We start from the raw sequence: 19,020 nt of genomic DNA on the forward strand, positions 1-19,020 counted from the left end.
CTTGAACTCTAATTCAATATCACCACCTGCATGTTAGCAGTTTAGTAGTGCTGAAAAACTACTCAAATTGAACTTAGAACTTCTGAGTTGGAGAATCCACTGCCATTAATTACCTGTGTGACCCTAAGAAAGTAATTTGATATCTCTCAATCTCAGCTTCCTCCAGTATAAAATGAGGAAGTTGAATGGAATGAGCTCTACAATCCCTTCTATTTCCTCTTCTTTGTCTCATCAACATCTCAAACTCTACATGTTCAGAACAGAACTAAGTAACTTTTACCCTCAGTCCAACCATTCTTCAAATACCCCTATTGCTATTTAGCTCTTCACCTTCCTCTCCAGGATGACAGATTCATCTTTAACTCCTTCCTTTCCCTCATTCCTTAAATCTATTTAGTCACTATGTTTTGTTGTCTACTTCAATGACATCTCTCACATGTATTGCATGTGTTCTCTCCTCACACAGAAGCACCATAGATTAAGCCCTCATTATCTCTAGCTGTATTATTATTATGATTATTATGATCTAATTGGTCTCATTGCTTCCTGTCTCTCTCCAGTCTAATTTATTTTCTGAACAGTTGCCAAGATGTTTTTTCAATGGCACAGGTTTTACCATATCATTGTCCTGCTCTTAGCAATCTGATTTGCTATTATGAAAATTATTAATCCAGTTCAATACAAAGAACTTCCAAATCTATAAACTCCAGGCCTGACCTATCTCTTCAACTATCTACCAAGGTACTTCTCCTTCTCGATATATCACCAGTGACACTAATTCAAAATGTCTAAATTTTTCGTCTATCTTCCAAGCCCATTTTTCCTTCTGATTCTAATATTTATATTAGGAGCCCTAACATTTGCCTACTCTCCTATGCACAAAAAGGTTGATGTAATCTCTGATTCTTCCCTCTTCTCTGTCTCTCATAGTCAATCAATTTTAGGACATCCATTCTACTTCTCACATCCATCCCTTCCTCTCTTTTCCCATCAGTCTAACACAGCTTTTCATTATCATATACTTAAACCATTGCAATGGCTTCATTACAGATTTTTTTCATCTTAACTCTCTCCTTCCAAACTGTCCTTTACATTATTGTCGAACTAATTTTCTTCCTGCATAAATCTAGTCAAAAATGTGCTTAAAAATTTAAATGGTTCTCTATTAAGTAAAGTTCAAATTCATTTGCCTACCTTTCAGTGCCTTCAATAATCTGACTATCATGTCTAATGACCATGTCTTTCTGACCTTATCTCATGCTACTACTCTTCAGGTTCTCTATATTCTAGCTAAATTAGATTACATGCTATTCTCCACCCCAACTGAAATCTAACATCTGTACATTGGTTTAGGTTATCCCCTATGTCTCAGATATTCTTTACCTGTTAAATTCCTATCTAGCCTTTAAATCTCACTTCAATTCTTGAGGAAGCTTTCCTTGAAATCCCTAGTCAGATGCAAATTGATCTCCTTAGAACTTACATAGTATTTTATTTTGTACTTCTCAAAAGTACATAGGATTCTGTGAATTATCCCATAGATTCAAGAGTATTTATTTATATGACAAATGTTTCTTCAACTTTTACTAGATTTCTAATGAGATCCAATGAAAAAGTCTATAGCCTTTCATGGCAGCCCATTTTACTTAAGGGTATTTCTATTATTAAGGAATTTTTCCTCATTTAGAATCTAAAAGTCTCAAGTTCTATCCATTACCCCTAGTTTGGCAGCTAGACAGAAGAAATCTAAACTTTCTTCCACATAACAATTCAAATACTTCAAGAAAGCTGTCTTCCCCCTCTGACATTCACCACCACCAAGTCAACTCCTGTCTAAGCTTCATACCTCCAGTTCCTTTGACTAGTCATCAAACAGCATGATTTGGAAGACCTTCTTCTTGGTTGACCTTCTCTAAATATTCTCTGGTTTCTCAATATGCACCTTAAAATGTGATACCCAGAACTGAAATACTATAGATGTTATCTTGATATACCTTTCACCTCCCTAGTCCTTGTATATATTTTGTATTAAAGTTATCTATGTGGGTGTCATCCCCTCCTTTTGCTAAACTGTAAGCTTCATATGGTAATGGACAATGCTTTAACTAAATTTTAAATATGCCCTACTATAAAGTACATACAGTACAAACTTAATAATTGCTGAATTTGAGGTTGTATTTGAGCAGAGTGTCAGTTTCTAAATAGAGGGATATACATGGTCTGAGCATGATGTAAAATTACAGAAACAGTAACTACAAATAATTTGAAAACAGAATTACGAAGTAGTCAAAAGTGGTCTTTACACCTCAGTTTTGTTTTTTTCCCTCTACCTCTGCCTATGTGTTCTTTCTCCTAAGTTCAGGATATATGCTTTCTTCTCCCCTCTTACCAAAACCTATTCTCAGAAAAAAATCTGATTTGAATCATTTATACTTTGGTTTGAATTTAAATACCTTAGTTCCCTCTTTCAGAAGGATTTGCATAATTTCTAAAGACTCTGTTCCCTGTTCAATAAATTTTAAGTTTTGGGAGAATAGATGGAAGAAATATTTTTTGCATTTTGGGGAAGAGTAATGTCAGAGAGGTAGAGATTGAAAACAAAGAAGGTCTTCCCTAATGGCGAGATAAAGTGGTACAATAGAATGACCACATGACTGCTTGACAGTAATCAAGAGCCCAAATTCAAATCCCTGACACTGCTGGAATATACTGTGGACAAGTTACTTAACCTGGATCTCTACTCCTCATCCACAAAAAAGAATTAAATGGGGTCCCTTCTAGCTCTAAATCTATGGTGTTAAAATCCCAGAAATTCTCATCAAATAAGCCAAATATCTTTGTACAGTGGGCCTTGACACAAACCACATGTGTCCCCAAGACACCTGCTCTGAAAGGTCCAATGCTTTCCCTAGACCAATGGGTAGGATTGGGACATTTTCCAGCAGTTTCAAAACATAATGCTATTTTGTTTTTCTTTGAAATCTCAATAACCCGAGAGAACCAAGTTGTCAAAGAACTCCTGCTGGTAAGCCATGGAGGAAATTTTGAGGCGCCAGAGAGAAATTTGTTTTCCCTCTAAACAGAGAAGCCAGCAGGGATCATATTTCAAGCCCCACTCTAGGGCCCCGGCTGTTGCCACTGCTGCCACCACCACCTCTGCCTACAGTCTTCCCTGCAAGACTTGTGCACTGCTTGTCAAGGCTGACAGATCCTGCTCAAAGCGTCTCACATTTTCTCATTAGGAGGGAGAAGCCCACTCATTTATCTCCCTACCAGGAATCCAGTTTGCAGCCCTTTCTTCTGTTTGAAAGAGGCATTTGCTAGGAGGTGGTAAGAAGGAAGAAAACTCCAGCCTTTTTATCTCTAGCTGTCTTCAGGATTCTGTTTTTACACACCCCACTTGAAAAATCTGTCATGTACAAGGACTTTTTTTTCCCCTACCAGAACTAGCTAGATCTCTTTATTTTATTTTATGACTGTTTAAAGAACTGTATGTAACTGAGAGGAGGGGTAAGGATAGGGAAAAGGGAGGCTTTTCAAATAAGAGACCTACAGAGTGACAAACTATTTTCCTTCAAGAAAATCATGGCTGTATTATCCTTCGATGGGGAGGGAGCTGCTCCTTTCATGATTCCTTAAAACGAATCCAGACTGAAATAAATAAACCTTAGTGCCAAGTATGCTCAGGATGACTGCCAGGCTCTGCCCCACAGAATAGATATTATTTTAATTGGATAGTGAGTTCTCAAGATAGAAAATATAAAGATGACTAATTCCAGCCAGCACAGAATGTTAAGCAGGGAGATTGCATGCTGTGTCTTGAGAGATCAGTCAAATCAGTTGCTTTCTAACACTTTGGCTCAATTATTTTCTTTTATCCCTTTATTCAACTAAATGAGCTATTATAAGAAAAAGCATTCAATCTGAAGTCAGAGAACCTAAGTTTAAATCTTCTCTTCCTTTTTCCACTTGTGAAACTTCAGACAAGTGGCTCACACTCTGAACCTCAGGAAGGTAGCCTGGCTTACTCAATGGATAAAACACTGGACTCAGAACCAGGGAGCCTTAGATTCAAATTGCCTCTCAACTCTACCCAAAGCACCATCATCTGGGACAATCTAAACCAGGGCTTCTTAAGCTTTTTCCACTTACAGGGAACCCTTTTTGCCTGAGAAACTTTTATGTGACCTCGGGTATATAAGTATATAAAATAGATAAGCATTGACTGGTAATAAAACATAGTTTTTCAACTCCCACATTTAATTAATTATGGAAGTTGTGATACACAAATGAAGAATCTGGGATCTAGACAAAGGGATCTATTTCAGCCCAAGCCACTTATGACCCAGTTGGCTGGGGTTTCACCTAAAAGAAAGGGAATATTATTAACTCAATCTTAACTATCAGCATTGTTTTCCAAAATGACTAGACTTTAAATGAGGAAATAGGAGAAAAACTCCTGGATCCCTTGATATTAATTGGATATTAATATAAGAGAAATATGATCATTTTTCTTATCTGTTATTAACCTGTGACTGAACAAATCAACTCTCTGAGTCTGTTTCCTCATCTTTAAAATGGGTATAATAATAGCACTAACTTCAGAATGTTGTTGTACATGAAGATTATACACACATGTATATACATACATATATAAGCCTTAAAATACAATAAAAATGTCAATTACTATCTGAACATGAAGAGATTGAATACAAAAGAGATGATGTAGTGCTTACAAAACTAGACTTGGAATCAGGAAGATTCTCTTTATAAATTCAAATCTAGTCTCACTTACTAGTGGTTTAACCCTGAACAAGTCACTTAAGTCTATTTGCCTGTTTCCTCATCTGTAAACTGAGCTGGAGAATGAAATGGCAAAGCACTCCAATATCTTTGCCAAGAAAACCCTAATGGGATCACAAATAGTTGGACATGACTGAAACATAAATGTGCTAATTTGATTGCAAATTGATTGGGGAGAGATAAAACCCTACCTTTATATAAAAATAGCTGGTATTTCTAAAAGATTTTAATATTTATAGAGAGCTTTCTTTACAATACTACAAGATAGAAAGGGCATAGAAGGAATCTTAAAAATCATCAAGTCCAATATTTTTATTTTACAGATGAGAAAACTGAGTGATTTGCCCAGTGACACAAAGTAAGGATCTGAGTCTGTATGTCCATCTATGGTTCCAAGGCTAGTTTCTCTTCCATTGTAATATATTGCCTCTTGGGTAGATAGTAGTAATACCACATAAAAATAAAGCCGAATTTTGACAGTATCTCTCAAAAAGTCATTTTTCAGGGCTTATTATATTATAAACCAACCTTTGTAGACCATATTATCTCAGAACCTTCCTCTACACGAGCACACACACACACACACACACACACACACACACACACACACACACACACACACACAGAGTCTTCTAAGTATTTTATGTGACTTTAACTTTATGGGTATCACTTTTGTTGTTCTTCATTTGTTTCAGTCACGTCCAATTCTGTGACCTTATTTGTGATTTTCTTGGCAAAAAAACTGGAATGGTTTGTCATTTCTTTCTCCAGCTCATTTTACAGATAAGGAAACTGAAGCAAACTGGGTTGAGTGACTTGCCCAAAGTCACACAACAAGTAAGAGTCTGATGCCAGATTTGAACTCAAGAAGATGAGTCATTCTGACTTCAGGCCTGGCATTCTATCTACTCTACCACCTAGCAAACCTATATGTGTTCCTACAAAATTTGGAAATTTTTGAATTTGGAAATCCATACCTCTGGTAATTTTCCCAATCCTCCAAGAGATTTTAAAAGTATTTTTAATAAAGCAAAAATGAAAGATAATTCATCAGATACACTACTTATTCATAAAATTTGAAATTTGCCATTAAACATTAGGACAAAAAAATGTAAGAGGGGGAAAAGCACATAATGAATCAAGAATCTTATACCACTTACTACATCTTTGACATCAGATCATTTGCTTCACCATTCTCTAGGTATTTCTTCAGATGTAAAATGACTAGGTACAATAGAAAGTGTACTAGTTCTAGACTCAGAGATCTAGGTTCAAATCTTAATTCTACTATTATTTGTATAACTACTTGTACAAAGTCGTTTATTTAATATGCCTGGGCCTCAGTTTTCTATTCTATAAAATGAAAGGTTTAAACTAGATGACTACTCTGAAGACTCTTTCACTTTTGATCTATTATTCTAAAAAATAATTGATTTCCACTGTAACTCCTTCCAGTTCTAACATTCAGCTATTAAATAGCCTGTGGCTCTATTCACTGGAACACACTCAGTACTTCTGTTGAACACTACTAGAGGTCTGAATCCTCATGACTAGAACAAAAGGCATCTTGCCTGGAAATCTTCATATTTTTTCTTATTCCTTTAGTCATTTACACACCTTAGAGGATCTCACTCTATCTTTAAACCGGCAAAAGCCATAATTTTTTACCAACTTCATCCAATTTTCAATTGACCATTTTGTGAAAGATGCAAAAGTGCTTTAAAAAGTTAAAAGCACTATAAAATGTAAGCTATTAACACTCTCTTCTGCCCTTCCAACCATCCTTCCCTGCCTCCTTCAAACTATCTTTGGGCCATTTCCCTGCTTATTACATTTTACAATGCCTCACATCTATTTCTACCTCCCCAAAGCCTTCATGAATAATCCAGTTCACATTGATCTCTCACTTCTCTGAGCACCTGTACAACACAATTTAATCCTTATTATTTACCTAGTTGTGTTTTTTTCTTGATTATTTCAGGTGAGTAACTCTTGTTACATGAACTAGAATATAAATCCCTTTAGAATTAAGGATCATCCTCACTTTGTATAACCCTATGGTGCTTAGCACAATAACAAACAATGGATAAACAGAAATATGTAGTTATTTTACATTTCTATACATAATTGTGTCTAATAGTAGCCATATCTATTCAACAACAATACTATATGATGATAAATTCTGATGGACGTGGCCATTTTCAACAATGAGATGAACCAAATCAGTTCCAATAGAGCAGTAATGAACTGAACCAGCTACACCCAGTGAAAGAACTCAGGGAGATGACTATGACTACATAGAATTCCCAATCCCTCTATTTTTGTCCACCTGCATTTTGGATTTCCTTCACAGGCTAATTGTACACTATTTCAAAGTCCAATTCTTTTGGTACAGCAAAACAACTGTTTGGACATGTATACATATATTGTATTTAATTTATACTTTAACATATTGAACATGTATTGGTCAACCTGCCATGGGGGGAAGGGGAGGAGGGGAAAAATTAGAACAAAAGGTTTGGCGGTTATCAATGTTGTAAAATTACCCATGGATATATCTGGTAAATAAAAACTATTAAAATATTTTTTAAAAATAGTAGCCATATCTAGAGTGGCATGGTAAGAGGGGGGAAAGGAAATTACATAATTATGGTATGTTCAAAAGAAATAGCAAATTATGCATAATAGATTGTGCAGTCATTTTTTATTATATTATTGACGAAAATGCTTGTTTTATTCCAAAAATTTAAAAAGTAAATAAAAATGTAAAAAACCCAAATGCTGAAAAAAATGTTCATTGATTGATTAATTTACAGTAACCAATCATGACTTTGGGGGAATAAATATTGAGACTTGGTTGGGAGGATTTATAATTTCATATCTACCAGATACCTCTGATATAGAATTATAAGGAATTAAGTTCAAAATCTTCCAAAGATACTTACTAGGTGTATGACTTTTCACTAGTCACTTAATATCACTGTCTCAGTTTCCTGAAGCAGAAATTAATTTGAAGATACTGGACCAGATAGCCTTTAATGTATCTTTAAACTCTTAAAACTGTGATCTTACAACAGCATATTATGGCTTACAAATTGCTCTCTTTATAACAATCCCATGATATAGGCAATACAGATTTTTTTCATCTCCATTTTTCAGATAAGAAAAAAGATTCATTGTGTTTAAATGGCCTATTATACAGCAACAGAAATAAGATTTAAATTCCAGGAGGGAAGAGAGGGAGTAAGGAAGAGAGGAAGAAAAAGGAAGAAGATAAAAAGATTTTTTTACTAGTATGTACCTCTATTATTTCCCCCCAATAGAATGTGAATTCTCTGAAGACAAAGACAATTTCATTTTTGTGTTTGTGAACTTAGCAGCTAAAAAAGCACCTGCCCAATTCATAGTAGGAACTTAAGAAATGCTGCTTCTTGTTCTTTTACAGTAGTTACTTGCTAAACAAATTTCTACTACTCTTTACTATTTCACCATTGTGAATGGGAAGAATTGTGTAGAATTTTCTTGCATGATGACAAAATGCTGGATACCCAAAGAGATCCTAGTCATATGTCATATAGTGCATATGACTGATAAAAGATAACAAGAATTACATAATGAATTTTATGAAAATACAAATAGTTTATGATAAAGGAAAAAATTCTATGAAGGAAAGCTAAAGAAATGGAACTGAAAGTATTTATTAAGCACTTATGAAGTACAGAATACCTTGCTAAGGACTTGTGATGGAAATACAAACAAGGAAAACATGTTCTGGCCTGGAGTTTACATTCTACTAGGGGAAGTTGACAGAGAGGGGAATGATACAGAGAAATGTTAATATGATTACTCTCCTCAGAGCTGGAGTAGGAAAAGTGGAAGGAGAATAGTACTTACTTGATCATAATGAAACAAAGATGAGAGGAGAGTAACATGGTAAGTTAAAATACAAACTACATATGGTGACTGCTCACCAATCAGAAATCAAAACTTTATATCATCAGTTTTGTTATCAAATAGATCTTTATTCTTTTTATAGTAACAATGACAATAACTGATATCTATAGTGCTTTAGTACTTGAAAGTACTTTTTCACTTAGAATACCTCATTCAGTCCTCACAAAAACCCTATGAAATAAGTATAACAATTTTTATCACTGTTTTACAGATGAGAAAACTGAGACTGAAAGAGATTAAATGATTTTCCCAGGATCACATAGCTAAAAGCATAATTCAATTCCAAAGTCCAAAGACTCCAAGTTTTTTTACCACTCTCTCCACTAGTCCAGTGGTGTGAAGTTCAAATAGAACCAGAACAATTAATCCATAACAAGGACCCATGTGGGCCACATATAAACTTAGTCTTAAAGTGTAACGATATCTATTATTTTATTAATTATTTCCCAATTAATCTGGTTGCTCTGCTATTTAGGAATGTTGTACAAGAGAAACAGATAAATGAACTACTATAAAGATCAATTAAGTGAAAATCAAATCCAATTTCTCATTGATTCATTTGTTTTAAACTTTGTGGCTCACCTCAAATCTCTTGTTTTTCACCAAATGTTATATATCCATTTTGATCAGAAATTCTTAACTATTTTTGTTGGCAATCTGTTGAAACTGATGGATCCCTGTAATGTTCTCTCTAAAATGTAATATTTTCTGTTGAGGTTTTCTTGGGGTCTCTGGAGACAGCCTTCATTTCAGTTCAGTAATCACCCCAAATGCAGCCAGGTGTTAAAGTCCAAATCCTTTATTGTCTCCTTCAAAGTCTTGTCTCCTTCACTCCTTCACGCTAGTTTTTCTGGAGGCCTTCCGGATCTTGGTTTCAGTGGAGAAGTGAAGGAGGACAGTCTGCCACCATTTCTCTGGTCTTCTCTCATTCTTCTTCTGGCTGAGCTTGTCCCAACTTATATGGTCCCTTATCAAAGGTGTATCTTGTAGAACTATAGTAAGTACTAAGTACATGTACCATACTAGAGAACTGGGTTGTTGTTTTTTTGTGTGTGTGTGTTTTTTAATTCATTTTTCCAAATTATCCCCTCCCTCCCTCCACTCCCTCCCCCCGATGACAGGTAATCCCATACATTTTACATGTGTTACAATATAACCTAGATATAATATATGTGTGTAAATACTATTTTCTTGTTGCACATTAATTATTAGCTTCTGAAGGTATAAGTAACCGGGGTAGATAGGCAGTAGTGCTAACAATTTACATTCACTTCCCAGTGTTCCTTCTCTGGGTGTAATTATTTCTGTCCATCATTGATCAACTGGAAGTGAGTTGGATCTTCTTTATGTTGAAGATTTCCGCTTCCATCAGAATACATCCTCATACAGTATTGTTGTTGAAGTGTATAGTGATCTTCTGGTTCTGCTCATTTCACTCAGCAACAGTTGATTTAAGTCTCTCCAAGCCTCTCTGTATTCCTCCTGCTGGTCATTTCTTACAGAGCAATAATATCCCATAACCTTCATATACCACAATTTACCCAACCATTCTCCAATTGATGGACATCCATTCAACTTCCAGTTTCCAGCTACAACAAAAAGAGCTGCCACAAACATTTTGGCACATACAGGTCCCTTTCCGCTCTTTAGTATTTCTTTGGGATATAATCCCAATAACAGCAATGCTGGGTCAAAGGGTATGCACAGTTTGATAACTTTTTGGGCATAGTTCCAAATTGCTCTCCAGAATGGCTGGATTCTTTCACAACTCCACCAACAATGTATCAGTGTCCCAGTTTTCCCACATCCCCTCCAACATTCATCATTATTTGTTCCTGTCATATTAGCCAATCTGACAGGTGTGTAGTGGTATCTCAGAGTTGTCTTAATTTGCATTTCTCTGATCAGTAGTGATTTGGAACACTCTTTCATATGAGTGGAAATAGTTTCAATTTCATTATCTGAGAATTGTCTGTTCATATCCCTTGACCATTTATCAATTGGAGAATGGTTTGGTTTCCTATAAATCAGGGTCAGTTCTCTATATATTTTGGAAATGAGACCTTTGTCAGAACCTTTACTTTTAAAAATATTTTCCCAATTTGTTACTTCCCTTCTAATCTTGTTTGCATTAGTATTGTTTGTACAGAAACTTTTTAGTTTGATGTAATCAAAATCTTCTATTTTGTGATCAATAATGATCTCTAGTTCTCCTCTGGTCATAAATTCCTTCCTCCTCCACAGGTCTGAGAGGTAGACTATTTTCTGTTTCTCTAATCTATTTATGATCTCATTCTTTATGCCTAAATCATGGACCCATTTTGATCTTATTTTGGTATATTGTGTTAAGTGTGGATCCATAGCTAATTTCTGCCATACTAATTTCCAGTTTTCCCAACACATACTAGAGAACTGTTAAGCACCATTCTAAATTAGATAACTATTGTCTCTATCAATTCCACTGACTTAGCACCTTGTTTTAAGTTCCATTCTCAAAATAATGTTTTTAAACTACCTAAAATAAAATATAGAGGAATACAAAAAATCCAATTATATTGAAATATTGTAGTTATTAAATTGTTATGAGTTTTTTTAAGATATTCGCAGGTCACAAATTAAGTAACTCTAACTTAAAGGACAAGTTTTCACTATTTTTATAGTGTCCCTATAAAGCAGCTGCCTTTCCTAGAGGAGCTAAGCCAATGTGATTCCTATAATAGACACTATGGAGAATTTCTGTAGCATGGTGTCCTTTGGGAGGAGAAACCATTTATTACATAAATGCAGGATGATTTCCTTAAGGTATACACAATAAATATTCAAACAATCTTTTGGGAATTGTGTATGGCTCTTTTACAAGGATTTTTAGGGACATTTTCCTTTTCTCCTTTCCCTTCATCAAAAATAAGCCTATAACTGGGATTCTGTATTGCTAAAGATAACTTTAATCTCTCAAGGAGCTACAATCCCATCACAAACATCTCAATCACCTTACTATCTCCTGGGAAGCAGACACTTCGGACAGCAAATACTATTCAGTCAAGGAAATTTGTGAGGAATAGAAATGTCTTCTTAAAGAGGAAGATAACCTAGACACCTTTCTCACTTTTGTTTCAATCCTTTGAATTTGAGTGAGTTGAAGAAACTCTAACACCACTCAGAGAATCTATGCGGCATAGGGAAGATTCACTTTTGACAAGCACTTAGCAAACCTCATGTTGTTTGATCCTCACACAGACCCTTCAAGGATAGATCCTATTTGAATTATCATCATTTTAGGAAACTGAGGTTGAGAATTTAAGTGATTTGCATAAGGATACAAAGTTAGCAATAATTAGGGTTCATATCTGAACCAAGTTTCAGATGTAGAAATCTATCCATTATATCACTCTGCCCCACCCAGTAACAGATATATCATATAATAGATAAATTAGAGAAAAGTTTTAATTCTGCTTCTGATACCTGGTAAGTGTATGAATATAACCAAGCTTTTTAACCTCTCCCAAAGTCCGTTCTGTCATCTATAAAATAAGGGGATTGTTGCTCAAGTGAAATAATATATAAAAATGCTTTGTGAATTTCAAAACACCATATAAATATTAGCTATTATCAATAGTCATGTTAATTACTGCAGATTTGTAGAAAAGCTTCTAATCTTAGCACCATTTGGAGAAGAGAGGAGATGCTTTGTGGAGGTATGTGTAGGAATCTTGCTTCTATATTTTAGTATGCAAGTAGGATTTACATAGATTTTATTCAAAAGAGGAAAGGGATCTAGGACTTTCAAGTACCCATTGCCAGATTGACTCCTTCTATAATAAATTACATTTTTAAAATGTTGACCATGGCAACTGACACAAGAGAAGTTCTCATTGTCAGTTTCTCTGGAATTGGAAGGAATGGAAGGTTGTAGAGAGAATAGAAGACATGGGGGATTAGTTTATTACTCCCAATATGCTCAGTGCTGTTGTGCCTAGCTGCACATATGCCTAGGACTCTCAGCATATGGCCCAAGGGCTGCCACTGGCCCGCTTAGCAGATGTCTCCAGCATATTTTGACATAAAAGCCATTATAATTTTGGCTGGCTAATTACTTTTTATTAAATAATTGTTGGAAGTTGGCTGATAACTTTTATGAATTTAAAATGAAAACCTTTCCTCAAACTTCAGAAAGCAAACACTCTGGGAAATAGTGAAAGGACTGATGAGCCCTCATTCTGCCAAATAAAACTTGTATCAAAACCATGGTGCCTAAGAATTAGATTATAATGGCTTATATTTACATGTTACTAAATTAACAAACCTTTTTCATATACACATTCTCCCTTAGAATCCCATCTCTATGGGAAACAATAAGCAAGAACAATACCCATATTTAAAGACAAAAATAAGCTATATATGTTTAAATGAATTGATCAAGTAGTTCTAAAATTTTTATCTTTTCTAGGTGAACAAACTATGCTCCAAAAGCCTGTGGTGACGAACTTCTTACTCTCTGAAATTTTATGAATTATCAAATCTATGCCTTTTTTAAATGTTAATGATGACTAATTTCTAATTAGCAAAATAATTGTCATATTAATTCAAATAAGAATTCAAAAAACTTCATATATTATTAAGAGCTTGTATTCCCAAATACCTTTTGCAAACCTCTGTTAAGGGACAGGTCAATTCTCCAAGACCCTCCATAACTGTGAATCATAACATCTGAAGGAGTTACAGGGCAGCCTTTGCTGACACAGGTGTTGCAGATTGGGAATGAGATAAAGTGGAGGCACAGGGAAGAGGAGAGAGGTCAGACAATGCAACTGCTTCTCAGTCTCTTTGTATCATCCTCTCACATGAGGAGATCCATTCTGCAGATCTGGGTAGCACAATAAACCTGGGAGAAAAGGTTCCAATCCACAATGCTCTACCTCCCTCCATCTACCCCACATGTAATGTCTATCCAAAACAGAATACAGAAGAAACCTCACAAATTCATGTTTTAGTTTCACTGTATAGAAGAAAGTACATAACAATAAAAGACAGTATAACCAGTTTCTGCCTACTAGATAGCATCATACTATTCTAGGGGTTCTTATACTTATGTGTATTATGGACCTCTTTGATAATCCAATGAAGTCCATAAATGCCTTCTCAGAATACCATTTTTAGATGCATAAAATAAAATATATAGAATTACAAAAGAGTAAATTCATGGGCAGATTAAAAACCCTTGCTGTATAATAAATAGAATCTCAGTTGTAAAATCATTATCATTGTTTGCTTCCAGTTAGTGTACATTGCATAGAGGCCACTGGCAGCCAGATCACAATCTAGGTCCACACTATAACAGCTAAGCAAAGGAAAAAGCATCCCCATTCCAAACCCACATAGTCCTAACACCTATCCATCTTTCATCTGTTCTCACTTTGACTTGGGCTAAGTAATGGGTAAAACATGTATTGTTATTGTTTTTCTTATTTCTTATTCTTAAAATGCCAATGGAACTCCCACCTTGAGAGACATTTACTAAGCAAGAAGAAATGTTTGGTTGAATTCTGCCTTATTGTAAATCTTATTGCTTCCATGTTAAGAGTTTTCTTGAAATATAGTTGCTTATAGTTTAATAACCATGTTTGTATCTTCTACAAAAGATTTGGATGGATAGAGTACTGAACCTGGAATAATGAGACCTGAATTCAAATCGAGCTTCAAACACTTACTAGTAGTATGATCCCTAGATTAGGTTATTTAACCTCTCTCAACCTTAGTTTACTAATTTGTAAAAGGAGCCTAATAATAGTAGCTATCTCCCAGTGTTATTGTGAGGATCAAATGAGTTAATATTTGTAAAGTGCTTTGCAACCATAAAGCATTATTTAAGTGTTAATGATTGGTAATTATTATTTAAATATTAATTTAAATTGAATTAAATATTATTTAAATGATAACTATTAGTGAATACTGTTGTTGTTATACAAGATGATATAAAAAGAGGAAGGGAAGGTTGTTGCTGGTTTAACTGTCACCCAAGTCCTTGTACCTTCCCAGAAGGTCATGTATGAGATATATATGTATATATGTAGATACAGATATAGATATAAGTACTCTTTATACATACATATATATATATATATTTATATATATAGGAATGGGCATAGGGAAAGAGGAGACTGGTAAACCAAGCTACAAACCCTACCCCTAAATCCATACTGTGATGTTAAAAGGAGAACTACTCCAACCTTCATCCTTAAATCCTCACCACAACATTCACCTGCTCAGACTTTCTCTGACTGCCCTCTCGATAGGCAAATAAGTAAAGCTGCTACAAATATTCAGACTTCAAATATCTCTCTGATTCTACTCATCTCCTAAAAATGTACAAGCTGAATACTCATGCTCTGTGTCACTGATGATCCTTCTTACTATTATTATTATTATGGCTTCTTATTCTTTTAATTCTTATTTTCTAGGCTACCCTGTCTCACAGTTTTTAGGACACTCTCCTAAAGTGTCCTAATGGACACACTTCAACTCTGAGGTTATTTCCTGATGTTCCTAAAAGGAATATTGCTCAAGTATTTAAGAGCAATAGATGGAATAATAAATTGGTAGTTTGCCCCAGCTTCAGACACTTTCTAATTGTGTGACTCTAGACAAGGCAATTAACCTCTATCTGTCACGATTTCCTCATCTTTAAAATTGGGGTGATAATAGCACCAACCTCCTAGGATCATTGTGAGGATCAAATAAAACATTTATAAAATACATTGTAAATCTTAATGTCATCTACTTGCTATTATTGTTATAACTATGTTCTCAAAGCAAGACAACACTTATATCAACAGCATTCGCAAGATGGGTAGGAATCTACTTCTATGGGACACAATGTTGCTCCTTTACTCTCACAAGCCCAAAGCTTTCCTGACTTCTGATGGAAAGAATATCAAAGAAAGGAAGAGCCAGAAGAAATCTTAGGGAGTATCTAATTCAATTTGTTTATTTTAAGGATGAGGAAACAGAAGCTGACACAAATTCAGGGTCACACAACTAGTAAACATCAGAGCATGATCTGTCCCTCCTAACTATAAGCCAAGGAATCTATTCATTAAGCTATTTGGCTGTATAGATAGCAGCAAAGTCAGGACTATAGCCTTCTTTTCCTGATGCCCAAATTGGTGTTATTTTTACTATATCATGCTATTTAGCATACAGAGAGAGAGAAAGAGAAAGAGAGAGAGAGACAGAGACAGAGACAGAGACAGAGACAGACAGACAGAGAGAGACAGAGACAGAGACAGAGAGAGAGAGAGAGAGACAGAGACAGAGACAGACAGAGAGAGAGAGAGAGAGAGAGAGAGAGAGAGAGAGAGAGAGAGAGAGAGAGAGAGAGAGAGAGAGAGAGAGAGAGAGAGAGAGAGAGAGAGAGAGAGAAAGAGAAAGGATCATTGCAAAACAACAACAACAAAGTGAAGTTTATGCCCTGTGATGATGGGTACAGAACACCATGTTCATTTTCAAGAGTAAATAGGGTCTACTATTCAGACTTCTTACTCCTTCTATAGTAACAGCTACTTAGAAAAGGCTAGGGACTAAACCTATGAATTTATTTGTAGAGAAACAACACAGTTGCCTAATCCACTCACTGAGAAAGTTGTGACTTATATACATTCACATAGCCAGTATGTCAGAGATAGCATTTTAATCCAGTTCTTCCTGGCTTCAGGGGAGTTCTCTATTCACTTTTCCTAACTGCTTCTCATTTTACATACCTTTTTTAGATGAATTCCCCAATAACCCTATGAAGAAGCTAATAATCCCATTTTATAGACTAGAAAATTGAACTTCAGAAACTTCATCACAATCAGATAGCTATTAGGTTTAAGTAGAAGGATTTGAATGCATATTTCTTCTGACTGAATATATACCATATATATATATATATATATATATATATATATATAAATACACCACATATATAAATACACCACATATATAAATACACCACATATATAAATACACCACATATATAAATACACCACATATATAAATACACCACATATATATACCACATCATATATATACCACTGTTGCCTCTCTAGCTAATTTTCTTCCTTTTATAACATTATTCTGAGCATCCAAATTGGGGGAGGAGTGTTAATTGTAATTAGAGTTGGCTTCAAATGGGTCAGAGATCTGAGATAATTATTCAAGAGATTAAGTCCCACCAAAACCAAAAATGAAACAACAGAAATTGAGGAAGTAGGAGTCTGAATCTAAATCATTGGGATGGGGAATCTACATTAATATATGTTCAAGAAAAGAACATTTTATTCCTAGATATCCATTCTGATTGTTTCTCTCTCTCTCTTTCTCCCCATGCCCTCACTTCTTTCAAACAAGCCTCTTCTGTTTTGCAGGGCTTCTCTCTACCTCATTAATGTTAATATCTTATCTAACCTTTTCCGATGTCTTTGCAGTAATGGTGACTTCTGTTCCACTGCCTAATCTCTATTACTGTTCATCTTTCCTAATGTCCATCCTAAACTTGTCCTTCCTTAGCTTCAGGCAATTTTTACTCACTCTTCCTCTTCTGAGACTTAATCATATTTTTCTTTGCCTGGTTTAGCTGAGGAGAGAAGTGGAAAGAATGTAGAAAAGGCAGCAGGAAAAAAACGAGCTAGAAATCCTTCAGTAGGCACCTAGTAGCCTCCAACACAAATCCATTAAAGTTCAGGCAGGAGTGTGTTTGGGCCAGATTATTAAATTTTCATTGTGAACATTTACACCTCAAAAATCAACAATCATTACAAATTGGGACTTGATTTATGTTTTGTTGATTGTCTAGATTTAAGAAAGTGCTAACAATGTGGAGTAAGCTTAAAGGTATGTCTGCATATATTTCCCCTCCTCCCCCCAGCCATCCCATTTCCCATCCCCAACTTGGTTGTTAAATCAGCACAGCACTCCTGGTCCAGACATTAGTAATCACTTTTTTCTTATTGGTTTTAGCAGTCCTTCTGGGTTGAGATTTTAATATCAAGGAATGAAGAGCTAAACTGTCATCTAACCACATCTCCAAACAAAAGTCTAGCTGAGAAGGAAATGGAAGGAAAAGGAAAGGAAAGGAAAGGAAGGAGGGAAGGAAGGAGGGAAGGAGGGAGTGAAGGAGAAAGGAAGGGAGAGAGGGAAGGAGGGAAGAAGGGAAGGAGGGAGGGAGAGAGAGGAGGGGAGAGAAGAAGGGAAGGAAGGGAAGGGAAGACGGGAGGAAGGAAGGAAGGCAGGGAGCAAGGGAGGAAAGAAAGAAGGAAAGGAAGAAGGGAGGGAGAAAGGGAGGAAGGAAGACTTTTATTAAGCATCTACCATATATCAGACAGACCCTCACAACAACCTTGGGAAATAGGTATTTCCCAATAGCATCTATTTGATGTTATTAATGTCCCCATTGACATTTGAAGAAAATGATATTAAATAACTTGCCCAGGATCACACAACTGCTAACTGTCTGAGGCTGGATTTGCACTCAGGTCTTCCTGACTCCAGGAATAGGATTCTATCCAAAATGCTTCCTAGCTTGTTCTCTTATCATTTTCTCTTGAGTACACATACTTAGGAAGAGGAGGTGGAAAAGGAGGTGGGCTTTGATGTGTCACTGCATTAATAAATCAATAAATATGCAAAAACTAAACATTGTCTTGGGGCTAATATGAAGAGAAAAAAAAAGCCTTAAAGATTCATTAATAATTATCTAAAAATCTAGTTTCCAGTTAAAATGTTGAAGAGATCTTATTTTTCCAAATTACACCAGTGTTTTGAGCTACTTAACTATTTATCCCTGGTCCAAAAATAAAAACAAAAACCAATTATAGTATCAGAATGGGACTAACATGTTTACATCAGCTCAGACAAAACCATTTCAAATAAGGTTATGGCAACCTGAGTAGTCTCACAATAGGACAGAGGATACACTGGTATTACATTTGAACATTTTAATCAGAAATAAATTTCAGGCTACTTATAATGTGATCAATACAAAGAAGTCTCTCACTCTAAATCATGTTCTTCTCCTTCCTCATCTCCATGAAATGCTTATCAAGTATTGAGGCTAAGGTTTTGGAAAGGATAAGAAGAGATAAATAAATTCTTGAAATGACAGTGATTGTTACAGGGGGGAAAAGGAAATAAAATAGTTTCTTAGATATAAGTATGGTGGTAGGGAGAAAATGTAGGAATTGATTTTCAATCTCATTGGTGAGGGTTACTACATCTACAAAGCAG

The sequence above is a fragment of the Sminthopsis crassicaudata genome, chromosome 2 (assembly GCF_048593235.1).
Source record: "Sminthopsis crassicaudata isolate SCR6 chromosome 2, ASM4859323v1, whole genome shotgun sequence".
Taxonomy (NCBI): domain Eukaryota; kingdom Metazoa; phylum Chordata; class Mammalia; order Dasyuromorphia; family Dasyuridae; genus Sminthopsis; species Sminthopsis crassicaudata.